This window comes from Lactuca saligna, chromosome 1 (genome assembly GCF_052625555.1).
Source record: "Lactuca saligna cultivar CGN05327 chromosome 1, ASM5262555v1, whole genome shotgun sequence".
NCBI lineage: Eukaryota > Viridiplantae > Streptophyta > Magnoliopsida > Asterales > Asteraceae > Lactuca > Lactuca saligna.
Genome location: NC_136417.1, coordinates 127,524,261 through 127,545,706, shown reverse-complemented (window position 1 = coordinate 127,545,706; position 21,446 = coordinate 127,524,261).

Genomic DNA, 21,446 nt, shown 5'->3' with positions numbered 1-21,446 from the left:
TTAGTGAATGAAATTTGAATTGGTTGATAGCAATACTTGACCTCTGAAAACAAATACACAAAGGATCGCATCATAATTAGCTCAATGAAGTAGTTCTTATACATTGTCTCTACCAAAAGATTCATCATGGAAACATTTTTGTTGGAAATAACTAAACAAAAACCTAAATACTAAGCAAAAAAATTATAGTAATCACCATTTAGAGCAGGATGAGGAGTTCGATCAGGCCATATGCGACCATTTAAGCAGAAATTTAAGTCATTTGGTGTATCTCCAAAGTCACCTCCATATGCCCAGTATTTGCTATCATTTGCATTTTCCTTGAGTAACCCCTGAAACCAGATGCAAGTATTTAGAACTACCCTTGCACCACATTTACAATTTTATAAAAAAAATGGTAACTGACCTATTCGAGTACTGGGTAGCAGTCCTTCCTTCAAGTGTTGAAGCAATCTGCAGATTTGACTCAGCTCCGATTCAGTCATTTAATATTCCAATCCAGGACCACCTGATGCGTGTATGGGCTTGATTTGGTGAGTAGGGTAGTGTTTAGGTAAATTAAGAGAGAATAGTAACCACAAATGATATGTGAATGGAAAGAAATGGATAGATTAGTAACAACTCAAGACCTATTAAGTTGTATACCGGTGAAAACAATCCAAGACCTATTGGATTGAGTTCGTATCAAGTCAAGAACACGTCCTAACAAGATAATTTGTGAATTATAACAATAATTCCAATTGAACAAAGGTTTTTTTCTTAAAAATTCGTCTATTCACTTTCCCATGCATAAACTTGGCTTTATATGAAGCCTTTATTACAAACATGGTGGTTACAAGCCAACCAACCAATTATTCATTAAAACTAGTAAATAGAAATTAAGGTAACTCTTGAAAGAACACAAAAAAAAACGTCCATGAGACTTGTGAATGAAAAAAAAACGGCTATGCTTGCTTAAGGAGCCATAAGAAGCATTAAGGAGTCATCATAAGCATTAAAGTGTAACCCTAATCCACCAAAGAGTGTCAAAAACGGCTAGGAGGCTTTATGAAGCAAATAGTAACGTTTTTAGCACTTATGAAGCCTTAAAAATGTTGCCCTAGTCTTCATGCAACCTTAATTGAATTTGTGGGTTACCATGCACAACCCAACCATTGAGCCCAAACCACCTTCTAGCCCACTAGTAATCACTAATCCATCACATTTTGGGCTTTCATGATCCATGCATGGATCATCCCTTCCCCCTTTGAAAGGAATTGACCTCAATTCATCAAGTCCATCATCATCAAGATAAGGTGAAAGATCTCCCACATTAAAGGTAGCATGCATTCCATGGTCTCCTCCCAAATCCACCTTGTAACCATTATCATTTTCATAATTTGTCACTTCCACACATGTATCACCACCACCTGGAGGTGTCTGTGGATGCTTCAAGAATGTAGTTGCATATATAAATCAAAACATCAATTTTTATCCAATTTAACTTATATCAATAAATGATAATAACAAAAATAAAAACTGAATTAAAATTCAAACCAAACCTGTAGCTGGAGGTTGTTCCTACTACACAAGACTAGGAGGTCCAGCTTGAACACCAACATGAGCCATGGAAAGATTAGCAGTTCTTGAGAGTAACCATTAATTAGTACACCTTTTATTTTTTGTACTAAAAGAAAGACCAATTTGATAGCAGATTAGCAATAATGTAACTTGATAACAAAAAAAAATACAAAGAAGAAAAGGAGCCACAAATGGTAACACAAAGTAATAATACTTAAGAATGCAGATGGCTAAGGACCTTTGATTTATCAATGCATGCATCCTTGAAAATTTAAATACAGGAAGAGTTAGCTTCTCTCTAAACAAAGGGTTTGCATTAATCCAGATGATTGGTCAGGTGAAGATGATTGGCCAGGTGAAGATGAAACAACACCAACACAAATGGAAGGTCTTACTGAGAATATATGGAGTTATTGCATTAATCCATATTGAGATACTGAAAAAAAAAACAAAAAAAAGGTAAATATAGGAAAAAAATATATAATTATGAGGGCATTGGCATACCTTCCATCCATTCACAATCATATGTCTTCATAATAATCAAAAGCCCTTTGAATATTTTCAAGCCTTTTTGCCTTAAGGCTGTCAACTCCAATTATATAAGACATTATACACTTACTAGTACCTGGACAAACCATCAATGTATTATCAAGAATTTGCACTGATACAGCAACCTGTTAAAAAAGAAGTTTATTTTATAGACCATAAATAAACTCTGCATTTTTTTCGTGACAATACTAAAAAGCTAAAAAGTCATATAATGTAAGGTTTCTTTTCAAAGTTTCTTGGACTTTTTTTTCTATTCTTCCACTGTTATGGATATTTTCTATATTGGTTTGTTATCATTTTGTATTTAAATGTCTCTTAAATTGATCATATCGGTTGCTTTTCTTTTTGATATCTTTTTCCACTGTTATGGACATCTGTAGCATTTTGCGTTTTTGACTTTTTTGCCCTTAGCTCTTCATATGGTGTATTGCTGCAATTTTGGTTCTGTGCTTTAGGCTAGAGACTTTTGTTGTCAAACAGGGGGCTTGAAACTTTATTTGTGGCTTTTAATATTAGAAAAATAGTCTTATATATATAAATATCATTAATAATATAAGTATATATCATGATCATTTTAAGTTTATCAGTAATGTAAAATACAGTAAAATATAACTACAATATTATTGTGTTATTTGATCAAAAAGGAACAAATCTTTCATTATTTTTAATTGTACAACAAAGAATTTATTTATCAAAAATGCATGTATAATTAATACTAATGCAAATATCTCTTAACTCAACATATTTGATAAAGTTGGAATTTCTCCAAGATCAAAACAATGAATAACTATTAAATAAAAACAAAATGGATTTATAAAAATTCTTAAATAAATTCATTTGTTATTTACTAATTTACCTATCATTTACATACAGTAGAGTAAAACGGTGATTTACTCAAACTCATAGTCAATTTAGCATGCATTGGAAAAAGTTACCAGAGTAAGAAAGGTAGAGACCTTCTTTCTCTGGTCACCTTGAAGTTGAATGACTTTCAAAACAACATAAAAAATGTGAGAAACCTAAATTTAAGAGAAAAAAATAATAATAAAACAACAAGTTGAATGACTTTCAGAGACATTCTTTCTCTGGTCACCTTGAAGTTGAATGACTTTCAAAACAACTAGTCTGCAACTCTTTGAAATCAGGAAATATTAAATGAGCAAGCTTGGACTTGAATGTTCGTAGTGGTACAGCTGTTGCCCCAGGAGCCCATAATGTTTTTAATAAATCTCCAAATGCCATTCCAATCTCACCCTGTCATCATACCCATAGGCCATAGCCATAAAAAAATCAATAATCTTCTACTTGTTTGTTTGCTGCTATAACTATTCTTGTAGAAATACAAATGAACAAAACCAATCATTTATATGGGACATTTAGGGCTAATTACATTAATGATGACCACCACCAACTGATATGTTATAGAGTACAAGAAGAGCAGACATCAAAACAAACAAATTACAAAACCATGTAAGTAGGCTATATTCAATTTCATTCTTACTTTTTTCTTTCATGTATATGGCGTACAAGAAGGGCAACACCAAATTCCCCCTTTCCAAATTGTTCAAGCACTTCGTATTGATCCATGTAGATACCAATGCATTTCACTCTGTCGTATATACACAGTTATAAAACCATGTTTAAAAACTTGTTGTGAGGTTCAATATAAAGATCAAATTGTGAAGATACTTTGAAACAACACATCCATGGTGAATGGGCTGCAAGGTTTTTTTTTAAATAATAAAATTGTTGAGCAGAAAAAATCAAGTTCTTAAAGATTTCAAGAATGTCATATTTGAGATTAATCCCACCAACCGGGTTTGTTCAGGTTGAATATTTCACAGTATGTTACTTTATCAGGTGGAATCACAACAAAAAAACTAAAAGACATTATCATTACTACCAAGTTCCTGCCACTTCGTTGATCAAATTAGAATTAATATGCATCAACTGAAAACACAAACAAACTTAATCAGCCAAAAAGATGAACCAATGAAAGATATGAGAATAAAACCTTGAATTTTGGTATAGTTCACACAAGTCTGCCACCAAGTGATTATAGAAATTGATTTTAGGGACAACATTCTTTAAATTAGCTACTCTATAAATGAAAAAAAAAACCCTAATATAGTGTTAGAAAACCTTGAGCAGCCTAATTCGATTGTAGACTTGATTTTGCCAATTGAATCGCACAATAGGGACGTGAATGTGTATCTGGTGGTATCTCTCCAGTCTGCATTTGCTAAATTCTACCATTTCCTCTGTGTGTGTGAAGAGCCGCAAATCTGAAATGGTGCCCTATGATTGGAGAGATACCACCTTGAATCAACAGACGATGTGATTCTCTCATCTGTATGAACTCAAAAGGAAACAAACATTACCTCTGTTTACATTTTTTGAAACCCAAAATTGTGGATTCATCATCGGAGAGGAGTGAGTCCTGAATTGCCTGTACCAAAAACCCTAATTCGTCGGTGTCTTAGTCGATAACTTGTACCAAAAAACAATAAATCGCTATGAGAGAGGAGTGACGCCTGAATCGCTTTCATTGAGATGGGATATCTTGAAGCGGAGATGTATAGCAATATGATAAGGCGGGGATACTTTACTCATGCGGCACAATTGGACGAATTAAGGAGGTAGAGCTAACCCACAGGAAATCTATTGAATTTCCTGCATCGAACCTTGCAGTTGTCATAAAAAAAAATACACAAAAGTATTGGGCTAACAATATACGTATAGTTGTTGGTCGCCATTTTGTGATCTTTAGAAATGAACGCGAGTTTCTAAGAAAAAAAATTGTAGAATGGTTATATGAGCTGTCGAGGTATATAGCAGAGATGGTATTGTGATTAGGGTTTGCAGAGAGAAGGGAAGAAGAGAACGAAGGGAGATCTAAAGCGGGGTATTTAAAAATTTTAGAGTTTTAAGAGAATTTTGTTTCCCACTTTTAAGAAACACACCTTTTGAGTAAAAACATAAAGCAACACTGAGAGAGGACGCACATTATAGATAAAGTGCCCTCCGTGTTTTTAATTTTTTCACACCAGACACTAATTTAAGGGCACGCAATAATGCGTGACCTAAATCCTTCAATTTTTTGAAGAGAAGATACTTTTTTAACATCACTCTCTTTTGTGTAACATAAATCAATGAGTGTCGTGGTTTGTGCGTCGTAAAAGGGTCTTTTTCTTGTAGTGATTGAAAGGCTAATCAAGATCATTGATCATAGATGCTCGATAGTTCATAGTCTTCCCCAAGGGTGCAGTAGTAGCAGGAGTTATGTTCCCATGTTGATTTCCTGAGGATCCTTCATTGTCGAAGTTCAGGATCCTTGGTTGTACAACTATGGGCATTGTTTCCTGGGATCTTTGAAATTTTGCCTTCATCCTCTCCACTTCTCTAAATAGTGTTCTATTGTCTCTTGCTATTGAGTCGTCTGTTGCGTCATTTTCCTCATCATAGTGAAGAGTTCAACAGTAGTGATGGGAGCAGTCAGATCTTGGATTCCTGAAGATCCTAAAATTCCTTGGTTATTAACCGGAAGGGTGTTTCTCTTGGAAGTATCAGGCGCTTTCCTCTAACCAGGGGGTCCACTCAGAGAAGGTGGTAGGTTTTTTGTTGCAATGGAAGGAACGGAGGATGAATAAAGGATTGGTTTTGTAGACATGATCTATCGAGGATTTTGAACACCACAACCCCACGGTGGGCGCCAAATTGTTTTGGTCAAAAATTACACAAGTATAAATCAACCAAATTGAATGAGAGGATGTGATGTTTGAATTGTGCAATAGAGAAAGGTAAAGAGAAGGACATGATTGTTTACAAGGAAAGCCCTTGATCCTTACTAGGATATCTGTAACAAAACCTTGGGAGGTGATAATGATCATATGGCTTGATTATTTTATTAATATAAAATGATGATTACGGAGAGTGTTTTAGTAAGAACAAGTGAAAAAGTCCTTAGAGTAAGCTAAGAGTAGGTAGAGTGTGTCATGTGCGAGATACATGTGTCAATTTATAGTTTAAACTAGCTAACAAGATGTCCGATATCCCCGACATCCTCTATGACCAACTTTGTGAATGTTGTTTGACTTGGTATTTAGGGTCTTTAGCATAGTTGAGATGACTCCTTGTTGAGAATAAGTCTTCTCTTGACTATTTCTACACATGTGTTAATTACGAACGAAATATAACCGTTATGAATGTTAGTAAATAATAATAACAGTAATAGTCGGGATCCTGAGATAGTTGAGGATTCGGAATATCTGATGAGGTTTGAATATCCTAAATACTTTGAGGATCTTGGCCCTAACAGCTGGTATGCTCGCAACCTATAGGTGTTTGTGAACGATGTGTTCACTGATGTACTCCATCCCCTTCATGGTTTCCTTACTGACATATATTGCTGAGGAATCCCATAAGTAGTATTGTCATCTCAGTGATGATCCTTAAGCTAGGTCCCTTGAATTAGATGCTTTAGGGACAGAAAGTAAGGATAATGAGAACTGGTAATCGGGTTGAAAGATTTGATGAAGTTAATAAACTTAATTATTATATGTTGAAAACCCAATATGCTCACCAACTCCCAAGTCTAACTCACTCAGTTTCTTGTATTGCAGGTGGTAGCCATAGAGCACAGGAGTGATGATATGATGAAAGATCAATGGATTATAGGCCATTTGAATAATAGATGTTGTAAGGCATGTACTATTTGTGTTTATGAATTTGTACTGTACTGGCAATGACATTCCGGTAATTTTAATATAATGAAAACCCATTCCTTCGGGAATGCTTTGATAATTTACTTATCATATTTTTTAGAACAAATTACGCAACATGTTTCTTTAAAAGGATACTCTGATTTTCAAATAATGCATAAACGAATCGGTCTTTTCTGGCTGTGAAATTAGGGATGTCACATTTCGTTTATTTACAAAAGGGTAACCAGCTAATCACAAGCAAATTAGAACTGCACTCTCAGACTATAGTTTATTATTTATGCTTAAAACATAACATATTTGTTTTGTAAAACAATATTTCTTTTGAAATAATGTATGTTTTAATTTCGCTTGTCTATATATATATATATATATATATATATATATATATATATATATATATATATATATATATATATATATATATATGTATGTATGTATCGGTTAATTTCTTAAATAATTGATTATTTACTGAATCGTTTTTCACAACGATCAAATTTACATTCTAAAATGATTTACTTCTATTTATGAAAATAAATCTTTTAATATAATTATAAAGTAAATATCAATGTTTTATAGATAACAAGTCCTATATGATTTTCTTTTAATTAAACTTGTTTCAAATCAAATTTATCTATGACATTATTATTCATATTATATAAATGACATTCACATATCTAACTTCAAGAAATGGTTTGAAGGTAAATAATATAGTTTATTTGATATATGTGATTCATGTTTATATATAAAAGATTCCTAATGATATTTTCACTAAATTGTATTAAAAGTAATTATAAAACAGTACATTGTGATGTATAGCTTCCTTTATAACAAATGTCTAAGACTCAACATGTCACACCCCCAAACCAAGATGACATAAACTTTCGGTGGTAGAGGACGTCATGTACAATATCATCACAAATGAATAATAGTAATCAAAGTAACAACAACCATTGTATTGATAATACAGTGTTTACATTATACTCGAAACATAGCTTGAATGACTCCAAATGTATATAGCAAAAACTAAGACTAGAAGCTATAACTAGAAGCTATTATGCTCCGTCGTCTTGGAAACCTGTGTGTGTACCTACCTACTAGTTTCTTGAGAATAAAAGTAATTTTGAAAGCGTATCTACATTTAAGTTGGTGAGTTCATAAACATTTTATTTTAGAAAATAAGTTATTTCCTCCTTAAAAATGTTTGTATGTTCCTCTAGAAAATCGTATATTTTCTTAGTACAATTGAATGTAGTCTTAGTCCCTTCGGACCAAAATGTATAATTATTTTTATATTCTTAAGTATTAATATTACGTAGATTTTAATCTATATAAAATCCATTTGGATGTATGATTTCCGAAATGAAAGTTCTTCTATACTTGCAAACAGTGCGATAGAGTTTTATGATGATACAACCCTTATGCATGCATGCCCCCGGGTAGAATATACTCCAGATATGTAAGTTTATGTGTCATAAAATACTGTACTCCTAGAAATACTTATAGCTTCCTTCTATAATCCCCCAATGTATATAAGTTATAAAAAATCTACATCGGATAAACCATCGAATATAATGGGTCAACCCTAAGCCTATAACCAAACAATGAACAGGATCTAAGGGGAACCCAGCCATTTCCAAGTTGATCATGTCTAAATTTTATATAACTCTTCCGTATACATGTAGCAATTATGGACAGAATCTAACAGTTCTAGACGAAATGTAGTCTTAACTACCCTAAGGCCGATGTGTGTCAATGTTTGTTTGTGAAAATAATATATTGTAGTAGTACATAAATAAAACTTCTTTCTTTGTAAGTGTAATGTATGTTAAAAAAAAAATCCAATATTTTCCTTATAAAATGAGTTGTAGTCTTAGGACTGAAGACCGAAATGTGCAAGTATTTTCCATACTTATGATAGTAACTGCAGTTTTAAATAAATAAAACCCTTATGAATGTAAGAATCCCCGTAAACTATGTGTCGTTGTTTCCCTATGTGAGTTATTATAACCATGTAATTGACACAGTAAGCCTGTTACGATGTACTTTGGGTGTCGGAATGTTTTGATATTTGTCACCCCAAGACCTATCGGTCTAGCTATTGCAAGCAGCTCAGGTGTGGGATTGTCAATTCCAATGTAGATCTATACAGAAGTATCATACTCCCCCTATAAGAGACTATGTCTATAATACATGACTTTAACCAGTACACTAAAGAGTACAATGAAGTAACGTATCACAAATTCGATTCAACGAGTTTACGCGTAATGTGAATGAAAACCCTTTTTGAAGGTAAGAATCCCCGTAAACTATATATGTCGTTGTTTCCTTATGTGAGTTATTATAACCATGCAATTGACCTAAGCCTGTTACGATGTACTTCGGGTGTCGGAATGTTTTGACATTTGTCACCCCAGACCTACTGGTCTAGTGGTTGCAAGCAGCTCAGGTGCGGGATTGTCAGTCCTAATATAGATTTATACACAAGTATCACACTCTACTTACAAGAGACTATGGTTATAATCCAGGAATTTAACCAGTACTGTAAAGAGTACAATGAAGTAACGTCTCACAAATTTGATTCAACGAGTTTAAGTGTAGTGTGAATGAAAACCCTTTTTGTAGTATAAATGAAACCTTCCTTAGTATGTTCGTATTGTTAATACACTATAAACTATACCTATTATATTTTATCATATATGTTTGTATGTTCGTAGTGTTAATGTACCATAAACTATACCTATTATAGTTTATCATATATATTTGTAATGATAAAAGACCCTTATATAAATGACTACACATGTTTCATGGAAGCAAACTAACATGAAATTCAATCAACATGTAGCTAGTTATTGCTATACACTTTGCTCAACATGTTACAAAGTGTTAATGAACTTATAAACTAATTTACTAGTTTAACTTTTCTTTCACTGTTTATAGAAAAATCAGCGTAAGTCGAAAATAGAATCCATAAACTTTGGGAGTTCAGAAAATCTGTCTACTTTATTCATAGTTTTTATTATAATTTTTATTGGTCTATAACCAGTGTAAAAATTTCCATCTTCACAGAATGGTACGGAATAATTTCTGAACTGATATGCAGTTTTGTAAAAATCACCATAATTTGTAGAAATATCGTATGAATCTGTGCAAGTAGTCATTAGAAAGGTATAAACCTGAACTATTTTCACATTGAATAGTTTTGAAAAATATTAAATTTAAGATGGTCAAAACACTTCGAGAATAGACCATAACTTTTCTGTTGAAAGCTGTTGATTAAGTTTAGAATCTGTTCTGGGTGTTGTAACTTGTATTCCACCCCCCCCCCCTTCCCCCCTAAAACTTGAAGAAAACACGAAAATGTAGGGGTATGAACTTATCTTGAGTGATTTCTTGAGGTTGAATGTTGAAGAAGGGGAGTTTTAAGTCAAGAACACTTGAAAGATGCTTAAAAATTTAAAGATGCTAAGAACAAATATGTGAATATTTGGGTAAACAATCGCGATTTGTATGAAGATTATGTAGAAGTTTAGAGAATATACTTACAAATCCAAAGGAAAAAATTTTAAGAACTTCTTGGAGAAGTTGTGGCTGAGAAAGAGAGGGTGTGAGAGAAGTTTGCTTGTGGGTGATAACAAATGAAATCTTGGAGAAGTGAAACAAATATCTTAGATTTGTTCATAAAGGTGGATTAGATGGAAAGAGTGTTGAATAAGCTAAATGAATTTACAAGCAAGATGTGAATAGTGACATAAAGTTGTCATAGAGTTGATATGAGAGTGATTAGTGTCATAACTTTATGAGAAAAGTCAAAGCGATACTTTATGTACTCTTGATATTATCCTAATCAGAATATGAATTATATTAAAGAAATCTTCAATATGGGAATAAAATATGAGTTTGGAGGGTTTAAAATGTCAAAATTATAAATTTGGTGAAAATCCTACATCAAAAACTTCAAAAACGGGCTTACAATGTGAACCTGGTGAAAATCAGACTTGAGAAGCGAGAGGGTTCGCATCCTAAGAGGCTTTCGCAACGAGAGGGTTTGCATCCTGAGAGGGTTTAACAGCAAGAAGGTTCGGTGCTGAGAGGGTTCGTGTTCAAAGAGGGCTCGCATCCTGAGAAGGTTTGCTTCTTGAGAGGGTTTCGAACCCATTGTGTTGTTTTTCATATTTTCTTCCCGTTTTAAGTAATTTTCAACTAATTGAAGGGTTGGGATGGTACAAAAGTTTATGAAAATTGGAAGAGATTTTGAGAGAGATTTGGGAGAGAGAGATATAGCAAGAGAGTTTGAGAGAGACTTTTCTTGTGGCCTTTGTTAGTGTTTTGCCCCATAGTGCTAGGATTATAAACTCCACTATGACTTGTTATGAGTGTTATACGCACCCAAAGGGTATTTAATAGTGATTTATAGAGTCGTTACATCACTCACCCTGCTTAGGGTTTAGAACTTTTGAACATATGAAACTTCTGAGTGACACTTTGTAGTAGGATAGAGATTTGTACACTAGTAAACATTTAGTAAGTCCCATCATACTAGTACTAGTTGAGTTGACCGGTTTGACTCGTTGACTTAGTTTGGATTTGACTTGGCCAGAAACTGATGCTTGTCATTCTGAAATTAGCATTTCGAATGGGACTTCAAGGGTTGGGGAAAAGATGTGGGTATTTTTTGTTTCATCTGATCTTCTCGATCTCAAGTGAATTCCGGTCATCGCTTGGCATTCCAACGGAACTTCACTATTGCGTCTACTGTTTTGATTGGTAGAGAGTGTGTGGGTTTGGGTTTACTTGTCTACGTTTGTCCGAATGGTAGGATATTCACTCGTAGTCCTAGGCAGCTTCATCCTGAAGTTCATGGTAGGATTTATACTTGGTTCCTCTTGTTGGGTTATGAGCAATCTAACACTTCCTAAGTGTGCATGCAACCCTAATAAACCTTGGATCTATGTTTGTCTTAATACATGCAAAATAATAATTTTCCAAGGTTCATAACCTATCTAACATGGCATGGGGTACTTTTAAACATAAAGTAATTAGATGAGATTACATACTTTTTTTATGAGTTTGATTCTTAAGGAGTTTGACGGCCTAGCACCAATAGTGTGAATGCCTCAAATGGAATCACAAATCACCACAAACTCTTGGAAAACTTTGAGAGAGTGTATACACAATACAATTTTCGGCCACAGACAAACACACACACTCTAGTGGCTATTTCATGCAACATAAGCATGCTTATATAGTGTACATGATTAGGGTGAAACTCTAATAACCCATGACCTTTCCTTTTCCAAGGATCCACGGGTTAAAAGCTCCATGGATCATCCATGGACTTCCATATAAGCCTAGACTATTAACAAATGGGTGTTAGCCACACCATATAAAACGAATAGCCCACAATCTAATTAGTCTTCCTTTTAAACTGTAAATTAATTCATAATTAATTTAAAACTAAGACTAATTAAATAACATGACTTCATATTAATATATTATAACTTATAATATATTAATAATCATATGTGTATAACTTGTTGGATAAGGTGTCTAAGTCCATAACTTATTTGGTATATACTTAACCCGACCGGCATGGTCCATTTGGGTTGCATCTCATCCAAACTATTATGGATAATTTTATGAGAGTTATACACATATGTTTATTAATATATTATAAGTTATAATATATTAATATGAAGTTATATTATTTAATTAGTTTTAGTCTTAAATTAATTATGAATTAATTTAGAGATTAAAAGGAAGACTAATTAGATTATGGGCTATTTGTTTTATATAGTGTGGGCTAATACTCATTTGTTAATGGGATAAGCTTATATGGAAGTCCATGGATGATCCATGGAGCTTTTAACCCATGGATCCTTGGAAAGGAAAATACATGGGTTATTAGGGTTTCACTCTAACCATGCACACTATATAAGCATGCTTATGGAGCATGAAATGGAGCTTAAGAGAAAACTAGTGAACTAGTGTGTGTGTGCATGTGTGTGGCTGATTTTATACATGGGTGTATACTCTCTCAAAGTTTTCCAAGAGTTTGTGGTGTTTGTGATTCCATTTGAGGCATTCACACTATTGGTGCTTGGCCCTCAAACTCCTTAGAACCAAACTCACCAAAAGGTATGTAATCTCTTCTAACTCTTTTATGTTGAAATGTTCCCCATGCCATGTTAGATATGTTATAAACCTTGGAAAATTATTATTTTGCATGTATTTATACAAACATAGATCCAAGGGTTATTAGGGTTGCATGCACACTTAGGAAGTGTTAGATTACTCAAAATCCAACAGTGTTATCAAAGCCTAGGCTTGCTTGTTTGATACTTGATGCAAAATAGTGAAAAAAGTCAAAATCGTTGCTGTCTGCATGATGGACTCGTCGAGTCCATGGGGGGACTCGACGAGTCCAAGGCAAACTTCAACCTACTCTTCGAGTAGGTTCATGCACTCGACGAGTAGGATCGAAAGAGTGCATATTTTCGACTTTTGCTGCTGGAAATGGACTAGAAACATTACCCTAAGCTGTTTTGGTGTTTTCAAACTTATTTTAGTTGGTGTCATGGTTATTCTAATCCATTTACAATAGCATATATCAAAATTCCATGATTTTATGTGTTCATATAATTCTTGAAATTTTTGATGATCATGTTCATGTTCTTATGAATTTAGAAAAAGATAGGAATTATTTGCTGAATTGTTTAGAATTAATTCTTGATTATTTATGTGTTTTAATGGAGTCCATAATTTGTCCTCAAGTTATGGATTTCCAAAGGTCACTTTTATTTAACACACACTTAAAACACATAAGTTACATGAAAATGAAGAGTCTTCATTTTTATGAACCTTTAATTCATAAGTTATGAAATGAAGAGTTTTGCATAGTTACAAAACTTCCCCTCAAGTTTTGGAATTTGTAAAGTTTCACACACTTTAATAAACTTTAATTCCAACCCTTAGAGTTTTAATAGTTAAAATTCAACCCTTATATTATTTATAACATTAATGGTTAATTATTATATATATATATATATATATATATATATATATATATATATATATATATATATATATAAGAATAAGTCGTTTTACCGTTAGTAGGCCTCATTCACGAAGCCAGTCTATAAGGTGGGTATAAGGTTGTTGCCTATAAAATGGCGACTTATTGGGTGTCCATTCTCACCCACCGCTTGCTTGATCGGTGGAGGGTCGTTAGCCGAACGGGTAGAACAATGACTTTAAATCCTCATTAAAAGTATAATGAATATTATAAAGTAACTAAACTCTTTTAATTCCCAATCTTAGTTACCTTAGGAAAATGTGAACATGGTGCTAGTCCATGGAATTCACACTTTGTACCTTACCAAGTCGTTGGTGGAGCGTGTGTGGTTAACCGGCACACTAACTAGGACTAGTAAGTATCACGAAGGGTGACTTAATGTTTGTCATAGATCAATGGAGCGTGTGTGGTTAACCGGCACATTGATTAGGTGATAATATTAAGGGTACCAAGTGAATTAGCATGGTTATTCACACCTTGTTTTGTGATCCTCGGCATCCCAGTCACAAAACTTGAAGGGCACAATCGAGATTGAAACATGCCATTGAAAAGTTCAATGAATCTCAAAAGAATCTAGGAATTTCAAATCCAATTAAACCTAATAAATCATTTCGTTTTCATGGTGGAAATTGGTGAATCGTCATTCACCTACCTTTCAAATATATTATTACTTAGATTACGGCATCCCTCTTCTAAGTGTAATATATTGTGATTGGGTCCTAGCCTTAATATTACATTTGGGTGTCTTATTAAGGATTCTATATATCTAATCTAAACTTGCTTTCTTCTTTCAGATGTCTTCCAACACTAATGCTTCGGGCTCTAACCCAACTGGTTCTTTCTCTCTCATGAATCTTTGTGGGAGGGTCATCTTTGATGGTTCCAATTTCATGGATTGGATTAGGAACATCAGGATGGTTACTCGTTATGAGGACAAAATAATATGTCCTCGATAAGGAGTTAAAAGAACTTGATGAATCTACTGCTACTCCTGAGGAGATCGCTGAATTCAGGACTCATGAGAGAGATGCTACTAAGGTGGCATGTATCATGATGGCCACGATGACAGCCGAGCTCCAAAAGTCATTTGAAGATTTCTACCCTTTTGAGATACACCAAGACCTGATGGAAAGGTACCATCAGAGTGCTCGTCAGGAGTGGTATGAAATATTCTCCTCCATAATAACTACCCGCATGAAGGATGGTGAATCCGTCACGGCCCACATGCAAAAGATGCAAAGGTATGTGGATCGTTTGCTGAAGCTGAATGTTAACATCCCCGAGGAGTTGGCAATTGACATCATTTTGCACTCCTTGCCTTCTTGTTATGATCATTTTCGTATGACATATCATATGAACAAGGAGGAAGTTACTCTCAGCAAGCTTCAAGGACTCTTGAAGACCGCGGAATCCGGTCTTAAGGGTAAAGTGGTTGTTACCTCTACTACTCCTACTCCAACATCTACCCCTGTTTTGGCTATTGGGCAAGGCAAAGGGAAGAAGAGGAAGCATCCTTCGAAGGGTACCAAGGGAAAGTCTCTTGAAGGCTCCTCATCAAAGACTAAGAACGGTTCTGTCACTCCTTCTACCATTCCCAAGGATGTTGAATGCTTTTATTGCCATGAAAAGGCACACTAGAAGCGAAACTGCCCTAAGTACTTGCAGGATCTAAAGGATGGGAAAGTGAAACCCACCCATGCAGGTATTTACACTATATTGTCTAATTACTCAACATATTCTAACTCTTGGGTGCTTGATATAGGATGTGGTATTCACATATGTTCTTATTTGTAGGGCCTAAGCAGAAGTGAGAATGTGGAGCACGGGAAGATAAACTTGATCATGGGGAATAGGAAGGCTTCACCTGTTTCCAAGATTGGAGTTTATACTTTGTTGCTTAATAATGGGTTGAAATTAGATTTGAATAAATGTGTGTACTCGTCTGAAATGGCGAGGAATATTATTTCTTTTCATGCTTTGTACAAACAAGGTTTTACCTTTTCGTTTGATAATGAATGTGGTGGTATTAATGCTTTTTTTTAAAATGTGTTTTATTTTAAAGCATTACCTTGTGATGGTGTGTATGAAACTATGTCGATTGTAGACAACTTAGGAAATAACGTGTTGTATATTGATTCTTCTACTAGCCTAGATAAAGCATCATTGTGGCATTGTCGTGTTGGACATGTAAACAAGAAACGCATAAGCCAACTCCAAAAGAGTGGAGTCTTGGAATCATTTGACCTTAAATCAGATGATAGTTGTGAATCTTGTCTACTTGGAAAGATGACAAAATGACCCTTCACTGGAACTTGTGAGAGGGGTGAGGGTTTGTTGGACCTAATACATACCGATGTATGTAGGCCATTCAAAACCGCCACAAGGGATGCTAATCGGTATTATGTGACTTTTATTGATGATTTTAGTAGATATGGGTATGTCTACTTAATCAAACATAAGTCAGAAACCTTTGAAAAGTTTAAGGAATTCAAACAGAAAGTAGAAAACCAATTGGGCAGGAACATTAAGATGCTTCAATCTGATCGAGGTGGTGAGTATCTTAGCACCGAGTTCCTTGACTATCTTAAGGAGTGTGGGATTGTCTCACAATTGACTCCTCCTAGGACACCACAGTTGAATGGTGTGGCTGAGAGGCATAATCGAACTTTGTTGGAAATGGTTCGCTCCATGATGAGTCGAGTTTCATTACCAATCTCTTTTTGGGGGTATGCCTTAGAGACTGCCACCCATATCCTTAATCTAGTCCCTACAAAGAAGGTTACCAAAACACCTCATGAGATGTGGACTGGGAAGGTTCCCAATTTGGACCACATCAAAATTTAGGGTTAAGAGGCTTTCGTGAGACGTGAGACTCAAGATAAGCTTGAACCCCGAAGTGAAAGGTGTATTTTCATCGGCTACCCACAGAAATCCTTTGGTTACCTCTTCTACAGACCCAGTGAGAATGTGGTCTTTGTAGCAAGAAGGGGGGTCTTTCACGAGAAAGAATTTATAAGCCAAGGAGACAGTGGGAGGCGACGAAATTCAAGAATCAATTGGTGAAGGAACGTTAGACACTAGCAATCAACCTGAGGAGGAAACTCATGTTGATCCAACTGACGAGTCTGTACCTCCGAGGCGTTCCACACGGGTTCGGAACACACCTTCGTTTTATTATGGCTTTCATATTACTACGGAAGGTGATACGTTTATCAGTGATAGTACACTGGTAAATTTGGATGAACCTAGCAGTGTTAAGGAAGCCATGGCAGGCCCGGAGTCTGCTAAATGGAAGGAGGCTATGGACAGCGAGATACAGTCCATGTATGACAATCAAGTTTGGAACTTGGTTGACCATGTACCAGGCCGTAAAACAGTCGGGTGCAAATGGATATTCAAGAAGAAGACAGACATGGAAGGAAAATTACATACTTATAAGGCTCGACTGGTTGCGAAGGGTTTTACTCAAACTCAAGGTATTGATTATGATGAAACCCTCTCGCCGGTAGCAAAGATTAATTCTATTAGGGTTATGCTAGCCATCGCAGCATTTCATGATTATGAAATATGGCAAATGGATGTCAAAACCGCTTTCCTTAATGGAAAGTTGGCTGAGGATGTGTACATGAATCAGCTAGAGGGTTTTGTCAGTGCAGAGTACCCCAATAGAGTATGCAAACTTGAGAAATCCATTTATGGATTAAAACAAGAATCTCGTAGCTAGAATCTTTGTTTCAATGAAAAGGTCAAAGAGTTTGGTTTCTCGAGAAGCGAAGATGAGTCTTGCGTGTATGTCAGAGCTAGCGGGAGTATAGTTAGCTTCTTGGTACTGTATGTGGATGACATACTACTTATAGGAAATGACATCCCAACCTTGCAGGTGGTTAAGTCCTGGCTTGGGAAGTGCTTTGCTATGAAGGACCTAGGGGAGGCTGCCTATATCCTAGGGATAAGGATATTAAGAGAAAGGAGTAGAAGACTAATTGGACTTAGTCAGAGTACCTACTTGGATAAGGTGTTGAAAAGGTTCAACATGGAGAATTCCAAGAAAGGAGATTTACCGATCCAAAGCAATACCAAACTGAGTAAGACTCAGAGTCCGAGTACAGAGGCAGAGATAGCTGATATGAGCCAACTACCGTATGCTTCCGCTGTTAGCTCGATCATGTATGCTATGACTTGTACCCGTCCTGATGTGGCATTTGCTTTGAGCATGGTCAGCAGGCATCAGGGGAACCCTGGCAAGGCTCATTGGACCGTGGTAAAGAACATTCTCAAGTACCTGCGGAGGACTAAGGATTGGGTCCTTACCCTTGGTGGGAGTGATGACTTGAGAGTATTAGGGTATAGTGATGCTAGTTTGCAGACTGATAGGGATAACTTCCGCTCTCAGTCAGGCTGGATCTTTACCTTAAATGGAGGGGCAATTTCTTGGAAGAGTTCCAAGTAGGAGACGGTGGCTGATTCGACTTGTGAATCCGAGTATATAACAGCGAGTGAAGCAGCAAAGGAGGTGATATGGCTAAAGAACTTCATCGGAGACCTTGGAGTTGTACCAGCTATTAAGGAACCTATGGAGATTTTCTGTGACAACAATAGTGCGGTTGCCTTAGCCAAGGAACCAAGACATCATGGCAGATCCCGAAACATTGACAGAAAATTTCACTTCATAAGACACAAGATTGAAGAAGGACTCCTCGTGGCAAGGAGGATATCGTCGGATGAAAATCCTGCAGATCCCCTTACGAAGGGACTGACGAGGGTTAAGCATTTTCAGCATGCGAGGCGCATCAGGCTGAGGGATGATATTAGTTTTACAGATTAGATAGTTTTCCTGAAACTTGTAAAATGTAATCGACATTTGATGACGAATAAAATTTGTGATTTATTTATGAGTAAAGTGTTAGTATCATTGTCAATTGTTTACTATGGTTTCAGTTTTGCATGTTTTGACTTCCAGAATAATTAATTTATTCAAACCTCCACAATCTATCATACGTAGGAAATAGGTATGAATCAAGATTCTCATGAATTGGGTTTGTAGATGGCTAAAAGGTGTTTAGACATGGCAATGGTTGCTGCAACATTCATGAGTACTCATAAGATATGAGTATTGGTATAAACCCACGCTCACTTGTATCACTTCATGGAATTTATCTCGATTGATCGTGAGACGATAATATCATATAAATCTTCAAACCTAGAGATATGAGTTGTTACCTATGAGTTGGTTGTGCATTGATTGCATGTAAACGCATCAGTAACTTGATGTTATAAAACGTGCCTTTGTGTACAATTCAATAAGTAGTAGAACAAGCATATCAGTCGAAGTTTATCTGTCCCTTCTAGAAATAGAAGCGATATCTGGTCCCCTCGATGATTTTGTGTTGACCCATGTACCGGGCCCGATCAGAATTAAACCGATGTGTTCAGTGAAGTTCTTCGTCAAACAAATCGGAAGAATCAAGAAACAACTGCTAGACAATAAGCAAGACATAGTTCCATGTGTTTGTCCGGCTGATATCATGAGAACAGAGGATTATGTGATCACTTGTCTTAAAATGGTGCTTCATAGTTCGACGGAGTTTTCGAGAGCTACGATTGTTGGTTGGTTCCTGAAGTTATATAGGAAAATACAGTTATTAGACTTATCCAAGTGGGAGTCTGTTGGATAAGGTGTCTAAGTCCATAACTTATTTGGTATATACTTGACCTGACCGGTATGGTCCATTTGGGTTGCATCTCATCCAAACTATTATGGATAATTTTATGAGAGTTATACACATATGTTTATTAATATATTATAAGTTATAATATATTAATATGAAGTTATATTATTTAATTAGTTTTAGCCTTGAATTATTTAATTAATTAGAGATTAAAAGGAAGACTAATTAGATTATGGGTTATCTGTTTTATATAGTGTGGGCTAATACTCATTTGTTAATGGGCTAGGCTTATATGGAAGTCCATGGATGATCCATGGAGCTTTTAACCCATGGATCCTTGGAAAGGAAAAGACATGGGTTATTAGGGTTTCACCCTAACCATGTACACTATATAAACATGCTTATGGAGCATGAAATGGCAACTAGTGAACTAGTGTGTGTGTGTGCTTGTGTGTGGCCGAATTTATACAAGTGTGTATACTCTCTCAAAGTTTTCCAAGAGTTTGTGGTGTTTTCTGATTCCATTTGAGGCATTCACACTATTGGTGCTTGGCCCTCAAACTCCTTAGAACCAAACTCACCAAAAGGTATGTAATCTCTTCTAACTCTTTTATGTTGAAATGTTCCCCATGCCATGTTAGATATGTTATAAACCTTGGAAAATTTATTATTTTACATGTATTTAGACAAACATATATCCAAGGTTTATTAGGGTTGCATGCACACTTAGGAAGTGTTAGATTGCTCAAAATCCAACATAACTCTCATAAAATTATCCATAAATAGTTTGGATGAAATGCAACCCAAATGGACCATGTCGGGTCGGGTCAAGTATATACCAAATAAGTTATGGACTTAGACACCTTATCCAACACCTCTATCATCACCTTGTACATACAATTCGTATACAATTAAGATTGACAAGACCGTCGGTTGGGTGAGTTTGCCTCAAGTACATAACCAAACAAGGAACAGGAGGGAAGGTGGAAATACACACCCTAAGTCTGTAAAATTTTAATTATATACCACTCTCACATATACACTTAGTGGTGATGGGTTAATCGTATTCGTTCGTATCCTCTGTGCTTGAACTTGACCTGCTGCCCGAGTGGTATTCCCGAAAGGTCTGCAGGGAACACTTTGGGAAGGTTTCGGAAGATATAGTACTCCTTGCATGAGTACTTCTAGGTTTTGAAGCGAGAGACGATTCGGGGGTTTGTGTTGGGTTTGTCGTTATGAGTGACGTTGGTTTCGTTAGTCGGTCGGTTAAGGTGAAGGGTCATTTAGTAACACATATAATTGGTATGGAGAGGACCAAGTCAATCCATGTCAGATGACGACATCGAAACTTCTTATTGTAAAGGGTGTTAAGTCGATTCGGAAGAAGTGTTTGTTATAGCGATGGTGGGTTTTGTGTGTACTTTTTTGTGCTTTCAGTTTTCTCCTTTTTATTAATACTACGAACATTTGGTACCATGTTTAGCAAGTACTAGCAATAAGAGTGTTCCGATAGATAGTGATGAAATTTCATAATATGATCCATACCATGTCCCGCTATAATCGTTGGGTGTTTACAAGTCATATAAATTAAGGATAAGGAGATAGTCGGCTAAGTGGGTTTTCCTTGACTCCACAACCAAATAAGGAACAAGAGTTAAGGCGGAATCACACACTCTAAGTCTGTAGAATCTTAATTACATATGACCTTAATGTTTACACTAAGCTACCATAGCTTAGCTGTAAAGACCCCTAATTTTATATTAATGTGGTGCTTTGTACGGACGAGGAAGTAATTTATGATTAAGATTTAGTTGGTAACAGTTTTGATAAAAAAAAAAAAATAAGTTTTAACATAATTTCATTTGGGAAATG